The 20,510-nt window shown below is 38.7% G+C and overlaps 1 protein-coding gene across 3 annotated transcripts in view; it reads right to left on the bottom strand.

The window, feature by feature from the left end:
* The window catches only part of AFTPH (aftiphilin), a 67,469-nt gene extending 49,646 nt beyond the window's left edge, over window positions 1-17,823 (bottom strand). The window contains exons 1-2 of one of the 3 annotated variants that reach the window (XM_046661188.1): window positions 17,588-17,823; window positions 4,764-4,889 (exon numbers count right to left, since the gene is read on the bottom strand). The gene's annotated coding sequence lies outside the window, so the exon portion shown is untranslated. The remainder of the gene's footprint in view (window positions 1-4,763; window positions 4,890-17,587) is intronic. The other 2 variants (XM_046661187.1, XM_046661190.1) reach the window with 2 other exon arrangements.
* Between the last annotated feature and the right edge of the window lie 2,687 nt (window positions 17,824-20,510).

Raw genomic sequence — 20,510 nt, forward strand, 5'->3', positions numbered from 1 at the left:
CCACATGCAAAACACAGGAAGACTGGCACAGATGTTAGCTCAGGGCTAATCTTCCTCAAGCAAATAAAGAGGAAGATTGGCAACAGAGGTTAGCTCAGGGCAAATCTTCCTCATCAAAAAAAAAAAAAAAAAACTAAAGAAAGAAAACTATTACCAACCACACTAAAGATACACAAGGTTGACTTTATTGCTAATTTCTATAACCAATCCTAGAAAATACAATATAATACCCAAGGTTGAAGGACAAAGACCATAACCTCTGAACCAATTCAAGGGACCAGTCTGTTAAAAGATGGAGGTTATGAAGAGGAAAAGGACAATGCACCCCAGAAGCTCTTACCAGTACCTTGAAGTAAACTGACTATAGATACTATAGTTAGAGGAAAGACCACAAGAATAAAGAATTCTAAGAAGGTGCCTGGTTGGGATGGAAAGGATTCTATATATTCCTCTAAGAGAGAGTTAATCCTTGACCATCACTCTACTCTCCATCATCCACACAAAGTATTAACTACCCTAAAAGTCTTTGAGCTCACATCTGGTGGTAGTGGTGGGATCTCTAAGAGGCCCTCTAGCAATCTCCTGGAATCAAACATTGAGAGTTCCTTCCAGACAAGCTAAAAACTCAACAGAGAGAAACTCCCAGCTTTCCCAGGGCACCAGCCCAGCTGCATCAATGAGTGCATCAACTTTGAAGGCCAGATAAGCACACCAAAATTACAATCCAGCTTTACTGAGGACCCTTCACCCCAAACTTATTTTTATAGGGACTGGGAGTGCAGGGGAGTGAAGGAGAACACAAGCAGAAAGGATGGTGTGGGAAGAAGAGGGAAAAGAAAGATAAACGACTGTATCTGAAGTTATGCCACTGACTTAAATAGTACAAACTACACCAGCAAGGTTTATTTAATGGATCACACCCAAAAAATTCACTACCTTTTTACCACAATATGTCTGAGGTTTATAATTAGTCACTTGTTAAATCATTTGAGTGAAAAAAAATTTGCATTTTCTTTAGAAAAATCAATGAAAATGTTACATAAGCAATTAAAAACATCAATTTGCATTACAAATGTTGCCTATTACAGTAGTTCAAATTATTCAAACCTATACTGTAAGATCCTCATGGGAGTTTTAAGATACTATTGAAATGTACTGTCAATGAATCTGCCCAGCCTACGTTCCTGTTTGATAGTCATCTTGTCATAAAGAAAGAGAAGAAAAAGCCCTTCTTTTGAGCTATATAAAGGTTTGGATTTTAGCTAACTTTCTGGTTTTCAACACATCTAGAGATGACTGGACCACAATGTCACAAAAGTTTTCATGCCTCTAAAATTTAAAATCTACAAAAATGATAATTTTCATTTTTTCTTTTTGAGTGTTTTGTCCTCAGCATATTAGCTCAAAGGCAGCTAACAAAACAGGGAGACCCTCTAAAAATAGACGTTTTTAAGTAAAGAATTGAGAAAGGCTTTGTTGTTGTTTATTTTTAGGACTATCATCCTCCCTTCAAGAGGCTGCAAACTTTAAGGCTACTTAATCAAACTTCCACAATCCTAAAGCTGAATATTTTTAAGAGATCTCATAATTCCTTCAAACTTGCCAATTTAAAAACAAAAACCCAAGACATCATAGACATCAACTGTATCAATATGTCTTCAACTGCATAATAATATGCAGTGTTATTTAAGACATTTGTTAAATGGATAGTATATTCTATGTGCTTTCGTTCTCTGCTTACAGCAATATCAAGTTAATATTTATTCAGTGCTTACTATGTGTCGATACTACATGAAAAGCATTCACGAACTATCTCATTTAGTCCTCACACTATGCTATGAGGTAGGAATTATTATCTTCATTTTACAGCTAAGAAATAAAAACTTTAAGAGATTAAATAATCCCTCATGGTAGTAAAACTAGTAGGTGGTAAATGAGTTACAAGCTAATAAAATATTTGAAAAGTTTCTTATTGCAGAAACAATTGACAGTAAATATTAGAATTACAAGAATCTTCCCTAAAAGGTTTCTGAGTTATTCAGAAAAATGTTTCTCAAACTTCCACAATAATTCGGAAGGAGAAACAAAGATGCTTACAAGCTAAGATGAAGAAAGCATAACCAACAAAAATACCAAGAAGTGAATCTCTTGTTTCAATATTAATGTATGTGGTGGTAAAAATGCAGTAAACAATGAAAATAAGCAGCAAAATATCTTTATACCTAAATTGATCAGCCTCGAAAGACCAGACTGCCAAAAGTGACACATTTTCTGTCTTCTTGGTTTTGATGTCAATTAGGATGATTCACAAAAGTACAAATATCATATACATAATGTAAAGGACAACAGGAGCAGTAACACACATTCATACTCTTCAATGCACGTTGCTAAACCAGCAATAAGAGTTATCATTTTCTAGACGCTAGTTTTCAAAAATTCCTAACAGCTTTTCTTTTACTGTATATTTTAACCTTCTATGCAAATCCATAAGGCATTTTACTTATGTTTGTATAGTTTCAAAGTAAAAATCAAATAAGATAAATAAAAACATTAGAAACTGTTTTACCTTTTACTCGTCATATCAACTGACCACATGTGAGAGTTCACTACCTATTATTCCCAAAAGGTACTTTGACTTGAAATTGAATAAATGACATTGGATAACTGTTGATAACAAAGGCAACAAAACCAAATCAGCAATGAGGATAGATGCATTAGCCCTTGGAAAACAGTTTTTTCCCCCTAGTATTCTCTGCTCATATTATATAGCTGCTGAACAAATTAGCCACCCTAATTTCCCTGAAACCTTACAATGAAAACAGAATCAAAAAGTAGGAACTATATTTTAATTTCCTGTCCCTTCACTAAAATCTTGCTTACATCCACAATATCGTCTATAGATAACCCTTTCTGTTTTCTTTCTCAGTTGCTTGCTCAGGGGGCTCTCTGAATTTCTCCATTACTAACTGATGCTTTCTCATCAGCCTGGAAATGTTCAGGACGCTTCCATCCTCAAACAAATCAGAGCAAACAGACCCCTCCCCTCCATGCCCCGCTGGCTCTCTCTGCTCCTCACTACCAAGCTTTCTGAAAGGGCCCTGTCTATTCACTGTCTCTACCTCCTAACTTCCCACTCATTCCTCCACCCAGCACAATCTGGCTTCCCTCCTGCCACTCCACTGAAACTGCTCTTGCCAGTCACTTTACTTGAGCTCAAAAGACTGGAAATGTTGTGCATGCATAGGCCTCTGTTGTTGACCACTACATCCTCAGGGCCGGGCTCACAGCAGGAACTGAATACATCATTATTGTTCTTGCTGGGGCATTTATTCCACTGACCAATCTTGCACTGCCTCCTTCTCCACCCCTCGACTAGGTCTCTATAATCCTAGCTCTGGTCTCCTAGTGCTCCACCAAACAAGTCAGGAAAATCTAAGTTCAATCAAGGTAAGTAAGTGTGATCGGAGAGAGGCTGGCCTGAAATGTGACACATGAAAGAAAACAAATCCGATCGTTTGTGCTGCAATCTGTTTGAAGAAAGAATATTGAGAGGAGTAGTACTTACATGCAAGCTAGGAGAAAAAACAGCTACAGGACAGAAATTTGCTCGTGTGTTTTAACAGACCAGCTGAGATGAATATCTGCTTCGATATGAGGCAGTTTCTCAGCTTAAGTGGAGGTGTCAGCTGGTGTCTCAGAGTGTGATGCTCCTCTGGATAGTCCAACTAATTTCCCTCACCCTCGTTCTCTGCTCCCAGCAACTTTCTTTAGTACTTCATGTAAATTTTTCCACAGATTTTGCATTCAGCTGACATGCTCTGAAAGAAATTTCTTGCTATAAAGTTTTTTTTGAGGAAGATTAGTCCTGAGCTAACTACTGCCAATCTTTCTCTTTTTGCTGAGGAAGCCTGGCCCTGAGCTAACATCCATGCCCATCTTCCTCTACTTTATACATGGGACGCCTACCACTTTTGCCAAGTGGTGCCACGTCCGCACCCGGGATCCGAACTGGTGAACCCCAGGCCGCTGAAGCGGAACGTGTGAACTTAACTGCTGCGCCACCAGGCCAGCCCCTTCTTGCTATAAAGTTTTAAATTAGCATTTCAGTCAAGACTGATGAGTTAAACCTAAAGAGCCTGAGGTGTCCTGGAAAAAAAAAATACTTTGTAGACTGTCAAAACTAAAGACAGCACTCTAGTCTCTAGTTAAAATATGTACACCTGGGCAGGCCCTTGGCAGCTGCCCTTCCTCTGACAGTGCCACTCACTATATTATAAATGCCCTCCATGAGAGCAACTCATCTTTTAGAGAAAAAAGCATTTAGGAAAAGTTATAAAACTGCAACCAAATGCAGCTAAAATTCAATTATCTGAGCTAATGAAAAAGGAAGCAGAAAATGTCCTAGATAATCTATAACTCACAAATCTGGCCTCAAAATATGACCTATGTAACAGCAGATTTACCTCACAAATTATGTCTCTGCCAAGTGCTATTAGTTTTACTTTGATTTGTTCTCTGACCACCCATCAGCTGAAACAAGGGAGACCTAGAGACACGTGAGGCAACAGAAGGAAACCAGACAATGAACAAGGCTTAAAAATAGTCAGAAATCATGCACAGCTAATAACATATAATGACATTCTTGGGGTGAACTATCATAAAACAAAAGCTTTGCATATCTGAAAAATCAAATATAAACACATTCCAAAATGGTGCTCATGAGTGCATGTGGTATATGCAGGTAATGCCACAAGTGGGTATACCTGAATTGACAACTTCATGGAAACTATGGAAGGAATGCCCATGGCAAACAGATTTGTAGCCAGTTGGCCTTTTAATGGTGTTGTTGCTTGGTTTAAAGTTTTACTTTCTCCTGAGAGGTAGAAAGACTAAAGGGTAAAAAGAAAAATAATAGTTAACATTTATTATTTGCAATGTACCATTATACCTTTGGTTAGAAATGATTTGAGAATTAGCCTGTCATATAAAGTGGAATTCTTCAAACTTTTTTCCCCCATAACCCACAGAAGAAATACATTTTGCACGATGACCCAATGTATACACACACATATTAAAAAAAAGTTTTCACCAAACCGTACTTACCTTTACTCTCTGTGCACTCTTGATATGTTTAGTTCTATTTCATTTTTTCTTACTAGGTGGGCATGACCCCCTAAATTGATTTTACGAACCTAAATTTACAAATCAGAAAGAGGTCATAACCCAAAATAAAGAAAAGTCTGACAAAAGGGACCCTGAAGATTTTAGAGAAAATGACCCAAACTAACAGTCAATTTCTCCCCAAAGACTATTAGTATCACTGAGGTTAGGCAAAGACAGTGGGTCCTTCCATACAGGTGTGGTGAAGAACATCAGGTAATTAAAACACAACAAAAAACAAGCTTGAAATTTGTCCGCATTTTTTACCTTTAAGTTATGTAAGCAGTGCAATTTAAAGCAAGTTAAAACTTCTGCAGTATTTCTACTCTGGGTATTTTCGAAGACATTGATGCTCCTATGATCAGTTTTACAAGAATAACTCATTTTACAGTCTTGGAGCCATTGCTTCAAGTTTGCTACAAGAAGCAAAAAAAAAAAAAATTCAAAATATTTCTGTACAAAATCTTAGCACAGAATTTGTGTTGGTAATGTCAGTACGTCTACAATAATAACAAAAATTGTTTGCATGCATCCATTTTGTTCAAGGTTTAATCCACCTCACAATAATACTATCATTCTCTTTCCTTCTGATCCACTTCCTGTAAATCCAATTTATTGGTTCCAGCATATAAGAGGAGGGAACAGAGTTTCTTTTATTTATTTATTTATTTATTTTTTTAGATTGGCACCTGAGCTAACAACTATTGCCAATATTCTTTTTTTTTTCCTGCTTTTTCTCCCCACATCCCCCCAGTACATAGTTGCATACTTCAGTTGTGGGGCCTTCTAGTTGTGACATGTGGAAGGCTGCCTCAGCATGGCCTGATGAGTGGTGCCATGTCCACGCCCAGGCTTTGAACCCTTGAAACCCTGGGCCACCCAAACGGAGCACGCGAACTTAACCACTCGACCATGGGACCAGGCCCCCAGAGCTGCTTTTAAAACAAAGAAAGAACTCCTCCTTGATCTGGTGCTTGCAAGGACAAAATGCATTCTTAAATTACACTGTTTGAATGAACCAAGTAATCTGATAAATGCAAGTTCCTCTTCTCTTTATAGAATTTTGCATAAAAGTAATAAAAAATACTACTTATTTTTCAAATTCATACTACCCTCAATTTAGGAAGCAAACCACTTTAAGGATAAAATTAAAGATACTACTGGTGGGAGTATATACTGGTTCACATACTTCAGGCAATTTACTAATAGTTCAAAAATTTCAATGCACTTTCTTTTTTTTTTTTTTTTTTGAGGAAGATTAGCCCTGAGCTAACTCCAGCCAGCCCTCCTCTTTTTGCTGAGGAAGCCTGGTCCTGAGCTAGCATCCGTGCCCATCTTCCTCTACTTTATATGTGGGACGCCTACCACAGCAGGGCGTGTGAAGCAGTGCCATGTCTGCATCCAAGATCTGATCCGGTGAACCCTGGGCCACAGAGAAGCGGAACATGCACACTTATCCACTGCACCACTGGGCCGGCCCCTAATGCACTTTTTGATTAAGCAATTTAATCTATAGGAATGTATCCTAAAGATGCATTCATGTAAATATGCAAAGATATTTCCACAAAAATGTTAATTCCTACATTGTTTTAAAAAAAGCAACTGAAAACAACTTAAATATCTGTCAATAAGCAATAGGGTAAATAAAAAGTGTAGCCAGTTAAAAAAAAAGATAAAGCTATATTACTAATAGGGAAAGATGTCTAAAACACATTTTTAAGTGAAAAATCATTTCCGAGAGGCATTCTCTCCAGATTCTCCTCCTACCTATCACATCCTTTCTTTACCTTCCTTCAATGGATCTGCTTCTTTGGCTCGCCTCGTAAATGTCACCGTTCCCAGGCCTTGGCCTCCCTATAGCTACTATTTCTATCCCTGAGAGATCTCATCCACCTTTTGTTTTCATATGTTCATAATGCCCAAACCTCTATCTATTTGCAGGCTGCCCAAACTCCAGACCTACCTACCCAAAAAATGTCTTTTTAAATATCTCTATCTGGATGTCCCAAAGACATCTCAGATTCTCCAATTTCAAAACTGAAGTCAACCTCTACTCAAAGAACAAACTTATTCCTATACAATATTCTGAATCCTAAGTCCAGAAATCTGAGTGTTACCCCTGATTGCTCCCACTTTGCCATCCCGCTCCCATAAATTAAATCCTTAACATCGCTTACTACATTTAACATCCCATGACTAATACCTTATTTCAGGGCCTCATTACTTTTGGCTGGGATTACTTGAAACTCCTTATCTTGCCAACATGGCCAAGATACTCCCTCTGCTCCAGCCAGACAAAACTACCCCCAGTTTCCACTGGCACCATGTTATCTCTAGGTTGACACATATGCCACTTCTGATTTCCTATTCTTATCTGTCCAGAGAATCCATTTTTACTAAGCCCTCAAAACTCTACTCAGGCATGAAATTTTCTGTGAAGTGAGATCACCAATATTTATCAAGTTATTACGTGACAGGTACTGTGCCTGGTACTTATTCATATACTATTCAATTTAAATTCAACAATCTAGGGGCCGGCCCTGTGGCCGAGTGGTTAAGTTCATGTGCTCTGCTTCAGTGGCCCAGGGTTTCGCCGGTTCGGATCCTGGGCGTGGACATGGCACTGCTCGTCCAGCCACGCTTGGGTGGCGTCCCACACAGCACAACCAGAGGCACTCACAACTAGAATATACAACTCTGTACTGGGGGGCTTTGGGGAGAAGAATAAAAATGAAAATAAATTTTTAAAAAAGGAAGATTGGGAAGTTGTTAGCTCAGGTGCCAATCTCTAAAAAAAAAATTCAACCATCTATTTTATCGATGAAGGAACAGGCTCAGAGAGGTCAAATAATCTGTTCAAGGTCCCACAAAAAGTAAGTATGGAAAGTAGGGCTCTAACATTAAAGCCAGTGTTCTTTTCATTATGTCAGGCTGCCTGTCTGAATTAATCCTCCTCCTTTATATCTACCTCTTGTATTACGTTTAACAAAGTTAATCAACTTTGTTTCCATGTTTTTCTCCCCTAGTAGACTATAAACCAATGCTTCTCTGTTTTAGCTTTGTATTGTTTTTTTTTTAAATAGAATAGGCAGACCTGAATATCTGCATTCTAAAAAAAGTCTCAAAGATGATTCTGATGGTTAGTGAAGGCTGAGAACCACTGCGTTAAGCTTCCAGAGGATAAGGATATTACTGGACTTTATAAGTCTGGGGATGACATAAATGTCTCTAAACGTCACTGCTCAACTCATTAATACATGTAAATCAATGAAATAGTACTTTTTCTTATAAAAAGTTTTCCCTAACTTGCAGTGCTTTGATTGTACAATTTCCTTAAAGTTCTGTCATACACATCTACCTGAGAATATCACTAAGAAATTTAATGCTCTTAAGATTTCAAAAACGAGGAGTTCACAACATTAAATCTTCACTACTTCTCTCAAAAATGAAATTTGGAAGTTTTCCTTAAAGGATCAGAGTTGAAGTACTGCAACAATCCTTGAAACAGATATAATTATGTATATAATTTAAATGTTATGGAATTCTTGGAAAAAACAAAACATTTAAAAAATTAATCAGTTTCACTTGTACTTGAACATTAAGAAATGAATATGTGAACAGCAGCAACAACAGAAACTTTCCTCCACTTCCAGGATTCCAAGTCACTGGTAATCTGATTAAAAATCTGCACTTTTTATTTAGGTGTAACACTTGCAGTATGTTTCAAGTAAACTTCTGAAACCTAAGACGACAGAAAGCTATCATCTGCTGGCTCATTACAATATAGGGGAATGAGTCTGAAATATGGAAAGGAGTAAGAAGAAATGGTGACTTAACTACAAGTATTAAGTAAGAACATTCAAAGTCTGTTTGGGCTTCAGCTAAGAAAAATTTAAATTTGATACCTGAAACTTTTTTTTTCTGATGAAGATTTAACCTGAGCTAACATCTGTTGCCATCTTCCTCTTTTTTGCTTGAGGAAGATTTGCCCTGAGCTAACATCCGTTATCATTCTTCCTCTATTTTGTATGTGGGTCACCACCTCAACATGGCTGCCAATGAGTGGTGTAGGTCCACACCTAGCAACCAAACCCAGGCCACCAAAGCTGAGGGCACCAAACTTAACCACTAGGCCACAGGCTGGCCCTGAAACTGTTGGTATAAATTTTTTTTTAGGAGCAAAGATGCTATTAAAAATATCCAATGTAAAAAGAGTTAAATTATCTCTTAATGTTAGTTTTATACTATTTCATTACTTTTTATAAACAGCTGCTAAAAACAAAAGCCTTAAGAAAATAAATCAATGCTTCAGATTTTGAGTGTCACTGTAGCATACATGTCTTATCTACAAATACCCCAGGTCAAGATTTCTGCATCTACACAACAAACATTAAGTTGAGAGATGGTAAACTATAGCAAAACAGAAAATATTACAAAATATAAGCAATGACTAGGAAGAAAACTCCAACGAAAATACCCACTTAGGAGGGTGGGTGAGGCAGATACAGTATACATTTCATCCACTTAAAAAACTGTGGTCTCATTAAGATGTATGCAAATATTAAAGATCCTACTCATAGAAGTCTTACTTTGAAAAGTATCAAAGTTAACATTTAAAGAAGAAGAAAATGTGACTTAGGAATGATCTCCTCTATTACCTAAACACAGAATCGTTAATTTTATTTAACATAAAACTTGAATCTTAGCAACATAGGGTTTTTACATTTGTTGTTAAATTTATTGTTGGGTATTTTACCTTTTTGTTTTTGCTACCCATGTAAAATGGGATCTCTACTTGTATTTTCTAACTGGTGAGTACTGTTCATACAATTGAAAGCTACTTGGTACTTGTATAAGTACAGCATTACACCATAAGCAAATTCAGGTAGTTTGACCTTTTCCTTTCCAATTCTTAGGTCTGTTTTTCCTTATTGGTTGTGCTGGCTAATGCCTCCAACACCAAATCTCATAGCAGTGGCGATGGCAGGCATCTAGTGTTCTCCCTTAATGAAGATACTGATATTTGGCTTGAGGTACGTATGTTTTATCCTATTACAGAATTATCCAGTAATTCTTATTTTAAGTTGCTTTGTTAAAAAAAATCAAAAATGTGTTTTAAAATGTCTTTTCAGTATTTATGGAGATAATTACATAATTTTTCCTTACACCTCTTAATGTAGCAAAAACATCAATACTTACTCATAATTGTTTTCAGCCTGTTGTATAGTTTGGGAAGCCCAGTTTGTTTTCTGCTCCAAGAAAAAGGTATGTCTCCAAATCAAATAAACATTGTATCAGGTTATCTACTTGATAACACATATGTCAAAGAGAAGTATTTAACTTATTTGATCCAACTACTCCTTACTCTCACTTTTACAAGTAGTCTTCAAAACAAACTGAAAATTTCTCACAAGCATTAAACGTACTCAATTTAGTAGCACTTAAGTTCTTCCACGTTTCATGTAGGCTCTCTTCTTACTCAGCTCTCCCCAAAACTATCTCATATACTTAAGGCTTTAATGACCACATTCTAGGATTCCCCGATTTATCCCTACAGGCCGGCCCTCAAAACTGAGCCCCAGTCCAGCCAAGTCAACTCTCTACCAGTCCTTTCCACTTGAACTTCTCAAAGACCTCAAACTGAACTTAACAAAAACAGAACTCAAGTTTTTCTTCCTCAAAACTGGTCCTCTTCCAGGGCTCTCTAACTCAGTGAATGGTCCTTCTACCCACCTGGGTATGAAGGCAAAAACTTAAGAGCCACCCTTGGCAAAGCTCTCCACCCTCCACTATCTCTAAAGAATGACTTTTACCTCAGAAATCCCTCAGTTCTGGTATATCTGTATCTCTTTCCAGCTTCCCTGACTCCATTCTGGTCTAAGCTGCCATTATCATCTAAACTAGTCTCCCTGACTGGTATTCAATCATACCCAACCGAAGTAATCTTTTTAAAAGTCAATCTGATCATATCAATCCCCTGGTTGTGATAAAGATCTTTAAAAACATCTTTAATAAAGTCTACAAGCTATTCCCATCTCTCCAGTCATGACTCCTCCTCCCTTCCCCCATTGTTTCCAATGCTCTAAGATGGGCCTGCTTTCAGCTTTTGAAAGGCAGACAATAACATTCTTTTGTGCCACAGGGTCTTTGCACCTGCAGTCCCAGTGCCTAAAACATTCTCACACATCCTTCAATTCTTAGATGAAGGATCAATTCCTCAGGTAAGTTTCTTAACACTCTTCCCAAGTCCTCCTATATGTCTTTCTTTCAGAGCACAAGAACTGCAGTAAGTTATAATTCGTAATCTAACACATAATTTGAAAAATGGCTGTGCGAACCATGTATACTATGAAAAACAAGATGACAGACTTAAATGTAAGAAGTGATTTTTAAAACCTATTTACTACTTTCTAGAACAGTGAAGTTAATCTTATATATCTTTTCCATAAATAAAAACGTCAGTGTCACGCTTGAGAGCAGCACTGTCCAACTGAAATACAATATAAGCCACATAAACAATTTTAAATTTTCCAGCATCCAACTAAAAAAAGAAACAGCTAAAATTAATTATAATATATTTTACTTAACTTAAAGTACCCAAAACACTTTTCTAACATGTAATCAATGTAAAATATATATTTTACACTAGTTTTCAAAATCTGGTGTGTATTTTACACTTAAAGCACATCTTACTTTGGACTAGCTTTATTTCAAGTGCCACATGTGGCTAGTGGCTACTGTACTGCACAACATAGTTCTAGAAGATAATACTGTATTTCTTGTATTTAAATAGCTTGATAACAGAATCAAAGTTATTTTAAAAAGAGCCCGGCAATAAGCAATTTTAACCTCGTATCAAACAAAGACATGTCTCATGTTTAAATCCTTCAAAAAACTTTAAATTTGCAAACATTCCTCACTGCCAAAAAGCCTAAATCCAAAATAAAAATTCAGGAAAACAATTTTAAAACTGAGTCTTTACTGATCATGTGAGGAGATTACAGGAAGATGGGTACTCTCACATTGCTGGTAGGAGCGATTTTATAACAACCTCTTGGAAAACAACTGGCTTTCCCCTTGATTTAGTAACTCCACTTCTAAGACTCAGTCCTATGGAAATAACCAGACAAAGATTTACATACAAACTTGTTCACCAAGATACAATATGATTCATACATACATACATGTGTGTGTACACCACTCATATATCCATAGGAAAAACCCCGAAACTGGATGTAAACCAAAATGTTTACAGTTGCCTCTCTGTACTGTGATGACTAGTGATATATTTCTTCTATTATTGTTTTTAATATATATTTATTGAGTGCTACTCTGTGTCAGGCGTTAAAACAGATGGGTCTCTGCCATCATGGGGAATACCAGTTTACATTTTTCCAAATTTTCTATAGTAAGTATATTCTTCCATAATTTTAATTACCAGAAAAAGAGAATATGGAATAGATGCTGATTTTGGCAAATCAGTTGTAAAGGGACATATTTGGGTCAACTGGGGAAGAATTTGAATATGGCCTTGAATATTAGTTTAGATGAAAATTTCCTGAAATAGTAAGGGGAGTCTAATTGACTAAAACAAAAAAACCTACATAACAGTCAGTATGAAAATATTTCATCTTGGTAAAAAGTGCATATATATAAATAAGTCCAAAAACGTGTGGAAAGATACACACTAAACTGTTAATTGTGGGGATTTCTGGGTAGTGGGAATGTGATATTTTTTTTTTGCTTGCCTATTTTCTATGATGTGCCTGTATGCTTCTTTAATAAACTATTTTTAAAAATTAAAATGTATATAAACCCACTATTTACTGAGCATCTATTACATACAAAATTGTGCTAGGTTCTATGAGGGGTAGAACTGAGTAAAAGGAATCATAACCTTAAAGAAACTTACAATTAATTAGGGGGAACAATACAAGAAAACAGTAAGAGTAATTAATGCAAGGAGAATATAAACATCAAATGAAGTAAAATGCGGTTAAAAGGATTCCAAGAAAAAGATCTCGCTTGACTGGGAAGAGGAAGAATGGTGAAAATGAGGAAAAAGTTTCATGAAGGAGAAAGAATTTGAAATGGGAAGTATTTTAATAGACAGAGGAAATGGCAGGCACTAAAGATAAAGCATGGGGCAACTGTCAAGGAGCAGGAAGTCACATAATGGAGTTTGGTTAGAATGTAGGGTATATGAAAGAAGTAGACAATGTTGGGAAGGCAGGCTGTGAGGACCTTGAATTTTCAGAAGGGAGTACCTCTGTAAGTTTTTGAGTTTAGTAATGGGGAAATTAGTAAAGGATTCAAGTCAAGAAACTGTCCTACCACTTCTCATCACCTCTGTTGCTCCCATCTTGGTTCAAGCCACTACCATCCCTTAGCTGCATCACTGTAACCACCTCCTAAGAATCGTCCCACTTCTACTCTTGCACGTCTGTAGTCTACTTTCTGTACAGCAGTCAGACAGATCCTTATAAAACACTATGTCACATCTCTACTCAAAAACTCTGCAGAGACTTCCCATCTCACACAGTAAAATGCCAACGTCATTAGAAGCCCTACAAAGCCCTACAAAGCCCTACAACCCTGCCCTCTCACACTCTAGCTCTCTGATCCATCTACCACTCTCCCACTTGCAATTCTTTCACTATTCCAGGCATACTTCTGCTTTTACCACTCTTCCCCTCCTTCAGGTCTTAAACCTTCTCTGACCCCATCCTACATAAAACAGCAAGCCCCAACAACCTCCCACTCCTGGCTCAAAGTCAAAAAGTCTATACTCCCCTATCCCCCCCAAATGGACTCTATTTCTCTATGATACTTAACATAATCTGCCATCTCCATATTCTGTCTATCCCCACACATACACACAAACATGCGTGTGTGCACACACATACAAATGCAAGAAACTGAAGCTCTATGAGGGCTATTCTTTTCCCCTTATTTGTTTACTTCAGTATCCCCAGCACCTAGAAGAAGACCTGACATATAGCAAGTAATCAGTAAGTATTTGCCGCACGAATGAAAGGAAGAGAATACTATGGTGTTAGCAGACATTTAGTTGAAATGGTTTGTGGCATATTGTAAATATTCACATAAATAGAACCTACAGTGAACTTATTCTAATTTACTACTTAATTTTCCTCTGGGAACTATTCACCAAAATAGAGCTTGTAAATTAAGCTTTGAGCATACAGACAACCTTTAATTTATTAGCAATTTATCTCTGCAAAGTTTACTTAAGTTAGTTTTTTGGAACAGGAGTGGTGGTGACTGAGGAATGATAGGACAGAGTCTTAAATCTCCTCTTTTCCTTCTCTTCTCACTTCTCCCAACATAATGAACAATGACTCCCCATCTTCCTGCTTCCTCCCCACTATATAGTTTCTGACCTTTTGTCTTTCCCAGGACTAGGTCTACTCCAGACCTATGAGCCCCCACCATAGGGTAAGGCCAGAAATAGAAGCTAGGAGTGCAACACAGGGCCATTGAGAGGGTTGGCAGCAGTTAGTGGTGAGCCCAGGCAAGGGAAGTTACTGCAGAGGAAGCTCTGCAGGGCAACGGTTCTTAATTCAAATATTTCCAAGTTAGAAGTTCTTTGTATTTTAAAAGGAAGTCAACACAAAATAACACTAGCTCCTTCCCTGTCCTCTTTCTAAATATACAATGGTGAAACGGAGGGATGCTTTATACATGTTCTTAAATGAAAAACCTGAACTTTTTATTTTATTATGATTTCAAGCATACAACAAAGTTTAGAAAAAAAAATATAATGAATGATCAAGTACCCAACTCTTAGCTGGGTCAAACCTTAATCTTTTACCAAATCTGCTTCAGGTTACTTTAAAGACAGTACAGTCACTGCTGAAAAACCATGGGCCGTTCCTAGATCCTTTATTCCTCTCCAGTTCTCCAAAGGGAACTTTTACTCTGATTTGGTGTTTATCATTCCAGTGCATGTTTTTATACTTTTGCTACATACTCCACGATTCCAAGAAAATATACTGTATAGTGTTACATGTTTTTAAAACTATATAAATATGATAAATAAAACTATCACATATCCTGGCTCTGTCATGAGCTATCTGACCTTAGGCAAATTATTTAACATTTCTGTGCCTCAGTTTCCTCTCTGAAAAATGGGGATAATACCACCTACTAGCTTATAGAGTTGTTGTGAGGATTCAATAAGTTAACATGCTGTATATAAATCACTTAGAAAAGTACCTCATTCATAGGAATTAATGTACATCAGTGTTAGTAATTATCACATAAAGCCACAAAAGGACATGTGTGTATATACACTGATTGAGAAAAGATCAATTATCAAAATGATATATATATATATCACTCACATAATGCCAGATATTTTTGAAATTGTGTAAAAACCGTAAATACGTATGACGTTCAGGCTGGAAAGGTTCACTCGCCTACTTAAAGAGGAATTGAAAGTGCTAAGCACAGAGAGAAAAAGTATTTTTAAACTTACAAATTGTAGTTAACATTAAATTAGAATATAAACATTTGATTTAAATAACTTATAACTGTTTAAAAGTATCTAAATACCTAATGGCCTCCTTTTATGAGTTTTGGGGGGTAGGATTGGTAGAGAAGGGGTAATTCCTCAATGAGATGCTATTTAGGCTGTTAAGAGAGACACTTAGATTTCACACAAAATAAAGCCTTATTTGATACTCAAATGTCACTACTTTTCTGATCTAGTTTTTAACTAAATGTAAGCAGAACAAATTAAAATTTAAAATGATGTTTTATAATAGGATTCACCCAGATTACAAGATTTTCATAAAGACAATTGGATTCTGCAAAATTTATCAATGCAATTACGGATACATTATCTTTGTTTTGATACAGGATTATTTTTATAATAGTCTCCACATCAAAAGATGAGAAAACATCAAAATTTAAATGCTCTACATATTATGTGAATTCTAGTGAATTTCTTTCAAGAGTTTTTTTTAAAGATTTAAAAATATATCTATGCTTTGAAGATCAATTAATATATCTAATTGATACATAAAACAGAGGAATTCGATCTAACGAGAATTTACCAGGTGTCATTTACTAGGCTAGATGTTTTACAGAGGATCTGTCTTTTAATCCATGTGAGATATCTTCATGGACAAAATTTAGAGGACTACCACAGATATTTTGTTTAAACACATAAACTTCTGCAAAGAGTTAAAAATGACTACTACAAAAGCCAACATTTAAGCCGACAAAGCATATAAAATGCAGATAGGCTGTGCAAATTATATGAACACAATTGTGTTGGAACATTTGCTTCCCCTAGAGTTTAGCACATATTTCTACGTCTAAAGGTTAACTGAAAGTAACAATTAAACGTAACACCAAGGATTCAACTGTCTCCCCCTGCCACCCTCCAAAAAAACCCGCACTCGGAGCATGTAAACGTAGCTTGTGAAAGGGAGGATTAACGTTCAAAAGTAAAGTTTTACTTTTCTTCTTCTCAAGTGAGAACTCTGAAACGGAACCAATGCTTTTGTTTCACTTGCTCCCCCCTCCCGCCCCTAGTAAAATATTTACGCGTGTGACTTAGTCCTTCCCTCGACCCCAGTAGAAGATTCAGTGGGAAACCAAGCTATAATTTGTATTAACCACCGAGAGAAAAACCTACTTAGTCTCAGTACTTTCCTAATAATGGAGAAAGGACGCACCACCGTTCACCCTATACTCTGTCCCCTGCCCAAGCGAGACGCAGACCTGCCAAACCGGGCGCTTAAAGAATAATGGTCCAACTTTTCGAACGCGATCAGGCGAGGAGACGCAGATTATTTCTTGAGGAGAGCAAGAAGGGAGCAGAAAAGGTCCTCTCAGGAAGGGAGGCATGAGCTTTGGGGCTGTCTCCACTGCCTGCTGGAGCGGTCACAAGCCGCTTGCTTCAGAGACCCTGGGAAGCAGCGCACTCCGGCAGCGGCCGGCCTCGGGCCTGGGCGAAGCAGGCAGTGTTTACACCTGTCACGAGGGAGGGGGAGGAAGACAGAGGAAGCCCAGGCAAAGCCCCAAACTTCTCAACGGCTCCCGGGAGGGAGCGGCCGGCGCGGAGCTAAGGGCAGGTGGAAGCGGAGGGGCAGGGCGAGCCGGCGGCGGCCGGGGAGGTGGGAACGGCTCACTTCCCGGCCGGTGCCCGGGATGGCGAGGAGGGGGCCGCGCGCTTCTGGCGCCGCCGCCGCCGCCGGCGTCCCCGCACCCGCCGCGGAAGAGGGCAGAGCCCAAGCCCGGAGCCCGCAGGCCCGCAGAGCCGGAACGGTCCCCGAAGCCCCCGGCTCCGCAGCAGGCAGGTGCCCCCGGCCCGGGGGAGGGTCCAGCCGGTGGGCCGGGCCGGGTCGCTGTACCCTCTTCCCCCGCGCGGCTCAGGGAGCGGAGCGGTGGCGCTCACCTGGCTCGTCCGGGGCGGCCGCGATGGGCATGGCTCAGGGGCCCGGGGAGGATCTGACTCCCCGGGGAAGGACCGGCTATTCCGACGCGAGGCTGCTGAGAGCGGAAGGCAGGCTGCTCACAGCCCTGTCAGCGAAGCAGCGCCATGGCCGCCCACCCGGAGTTTCAGCGCTGCCGCGGGACCCCCATCCCATTACCCTCCGCCCTCTTCCGCCGCCGCCACCTCCACCTCCTCCTCCGCGGAGACCCCCCGCCCACTCCACACACTCTCCCATCATGCAGCGCGGGGACCGCTGCCGCCGACACGTCACTTCCGGGCGCAGGTGGCTAGGTCGGGGCCGGGCGCTGGCGGGTGCTGAGGGGTGGGGGGAGGACACTCCAGGGGAATTAGTGTCACAGAAAGCTTACCCCTGCGCAGGCGCTGTCGCGCAGCGCGCCGGCCGCCATCTTGGGTGCGGGCAAGCTGCCCTTTTCCTTTGCTTCCTTGCCAGTCATCTAGCTGTAGGAGGGAAAGGCGTCCTCTCGCGCTCGCCGCCCGTGGAGGCGGCGCTCCAGGCAAGGGACAGGTGCTCCTCAGCCGGTTAACGTTAACGTTCAGCTCGGGACCGAGACTTCTCTTGCCTCCAAATAAAATTGCAAAGGTTTTGAAATACAGAACCTTATCTTCGTCACCAAAACCTACTGGAGAGCACTTATCACCTTGCCCTTTTCGCCCCGAAAACGACTTCTTCATTCACAGTCTTAAGTCCCTTCCTCTTTTTAATGTAATCTGACAGAAGAGGAAGCTGATATTTAACAAATAACGAAGAAGACTTTACTATAAATCAGACTTAGAATGGGAAGCAAGAGGGAAAGCAGCCGCCGAACTGATAAATCGTCTGCGAGGCTAACAAAAAAATTAAAATAATAATGATCATAACTGGGGATTTTGCTAACGGGTAGAGACGGTGGTCGTTTTTCATACGTGCTGCGGAAGAATAGCCAATGAAACTAAAGAAATCAACTTCTGCATTTCTCGAAGAGTTCATAACATTCATTTTCTATCATCAGCCCTGAGCAGTTGGTCATTTGCGTTTTAATAGCCTTTCCCCTTTATCATGAATATCTGTTAGAACACCGTCCACTGGAAAAATTAGACTACAAGGATCATTGTTATCGTCCGGGATGAAGAGCCCAGGGTCCTACTCTGCAAATCATGAGCCCTGCGGGGTGCTCCTTCTGCTCACTTTTGCCAAACCTGCACCAGTAATTTGAATAATTTAAAATAGTTCCAAAACAGGAAAGCTCAGCAGGTACGCAAAGAAACAAGCATGGAAAACACCCCATCAGCCACGGAGAAGTGTCCACTCCTTTGAGTGGAGGAATTATACGAATCAGGGGAAGGATAAGGACAAAAGCAGTACATCACGGTTTATCCCGCCTCTGCAATGTTCTAGACAAATTAACTTGGAGCGCTAAAATAGACCCGCATTAGTCTCTTTACAACTCAATCGCTGTAAGATATAGGGAGACTGCATCACTTTAAATTGGAGTACCAATTGCTTTGTGGTGGGACTGGGATTTTTTGTTATTGCTCAGTCACTAAAGCGAGAAAAATCTATATGGCTTGTCAAATTTATTCCTATTGTATTTCGCCCCCTGCTGGTTTAGCCCGCGTGCTTGCTTGAATATATATATGTCACTATAAATGTTTATTGACCAGGAAGGAAAGAAACAAAAATATTTGTGTGTGTGTGCGCGCGCGCTCGCGGAGAACCTGGAAATGAATTGGTTTTAGATGAACACATCCTTGTTCTAATTTGATAGCTCTACTAAACAGAAATATCAGAATAGGAACACATGACAAAATCCTAAAGCAGACCCTACACACCAAGAAAATATTTAAACTGAAATAATGAATTTAAACATCAAAACATTAAAAAGAAAACCCTGCTTTTGGAAGAATTCCTCCTTGATTTCATACATAAGATATGATTACAAAATGATTTTTGTCAGATAAAAGCAGAAGCCAATTCTATTCACTTAAGGACAACAATTCAGAAATCAGCTTCCAACTTTGTTCATGGAAATTGAGAAGCTATCTGACCAGCTGATTTGTGAGTGCAATCAACCAACTTGTAATTGGTAATTTTACACCTAATTCTGAAGATACATTGCCTACAAAATTGTACTATGAAAGAAAAGTCTTTATCTTTGAATGTTTTTAAGGTGATGAATCTGTGGGGAAATATACCTATTAATATGTATTGCATTTGGATTCAATGATAATGTTGCTTTTGTTTACTTTTAAAAAATTATGACCATAACTACATTACCTAAGATTTTGCATCAAAAAGAGAAAAAAATGACCAGTTATCATTTGTTATATTTACTTCTAGTTTTCTCTCCTGTGCAGACTTTTTACAAAGTTGTAGTTATAATGTAAATTGATTTTGTATCCCTTTTTTCACTTAATATTATGTTATAAGAATTTCCTCCTATCTCTTAAGATTTTATAAAACCTTAATTTTAATTGCCTACATAGTATTCAGAGGAGTGGACATATTGTGATTTATAATGGATAAATTATCTGTTATCCTAATAATGGAAAATGGTGGAAAGTATTACAAATAATACTTTGATGAATATTTTGTACATGTGGCTTTGTCCAATTTTAGGAATTTTTTTCTCAATATAAAAATGATTGAATGCCATGACTAGAAGGACCCACAACTAAAATATACAACTATGTACTGGGGGGATTTGGGGAGAAAAAGAAAAAAGAAAAGAAGAAAAAAAAATGATTGAACCAAAAGGCTATGAATGTTTTATTGGCACTTCATCATCTCATATTATTTTCCAAAAGACTATACCAATTTACGATGCCACCAGTAATACAAGAGCGTACCAGTTTTACCATCTCCTCGCCAGCAGTGGATAATAAT

The sequence above is a fragment of the Equus quagga genome, chromosome 5 (assembly GCF_021613505.1).
Source record: "Equus quagga isolate Etosha38 chromosome 5, UCLA_HA_Equagga_1.0, whole genome shotgun sequence".
NCBI lineage: Eukaryota > Metazoa > Chordata > Mammalia > Perissodactyla > Equidae > Equus > Equus quagga.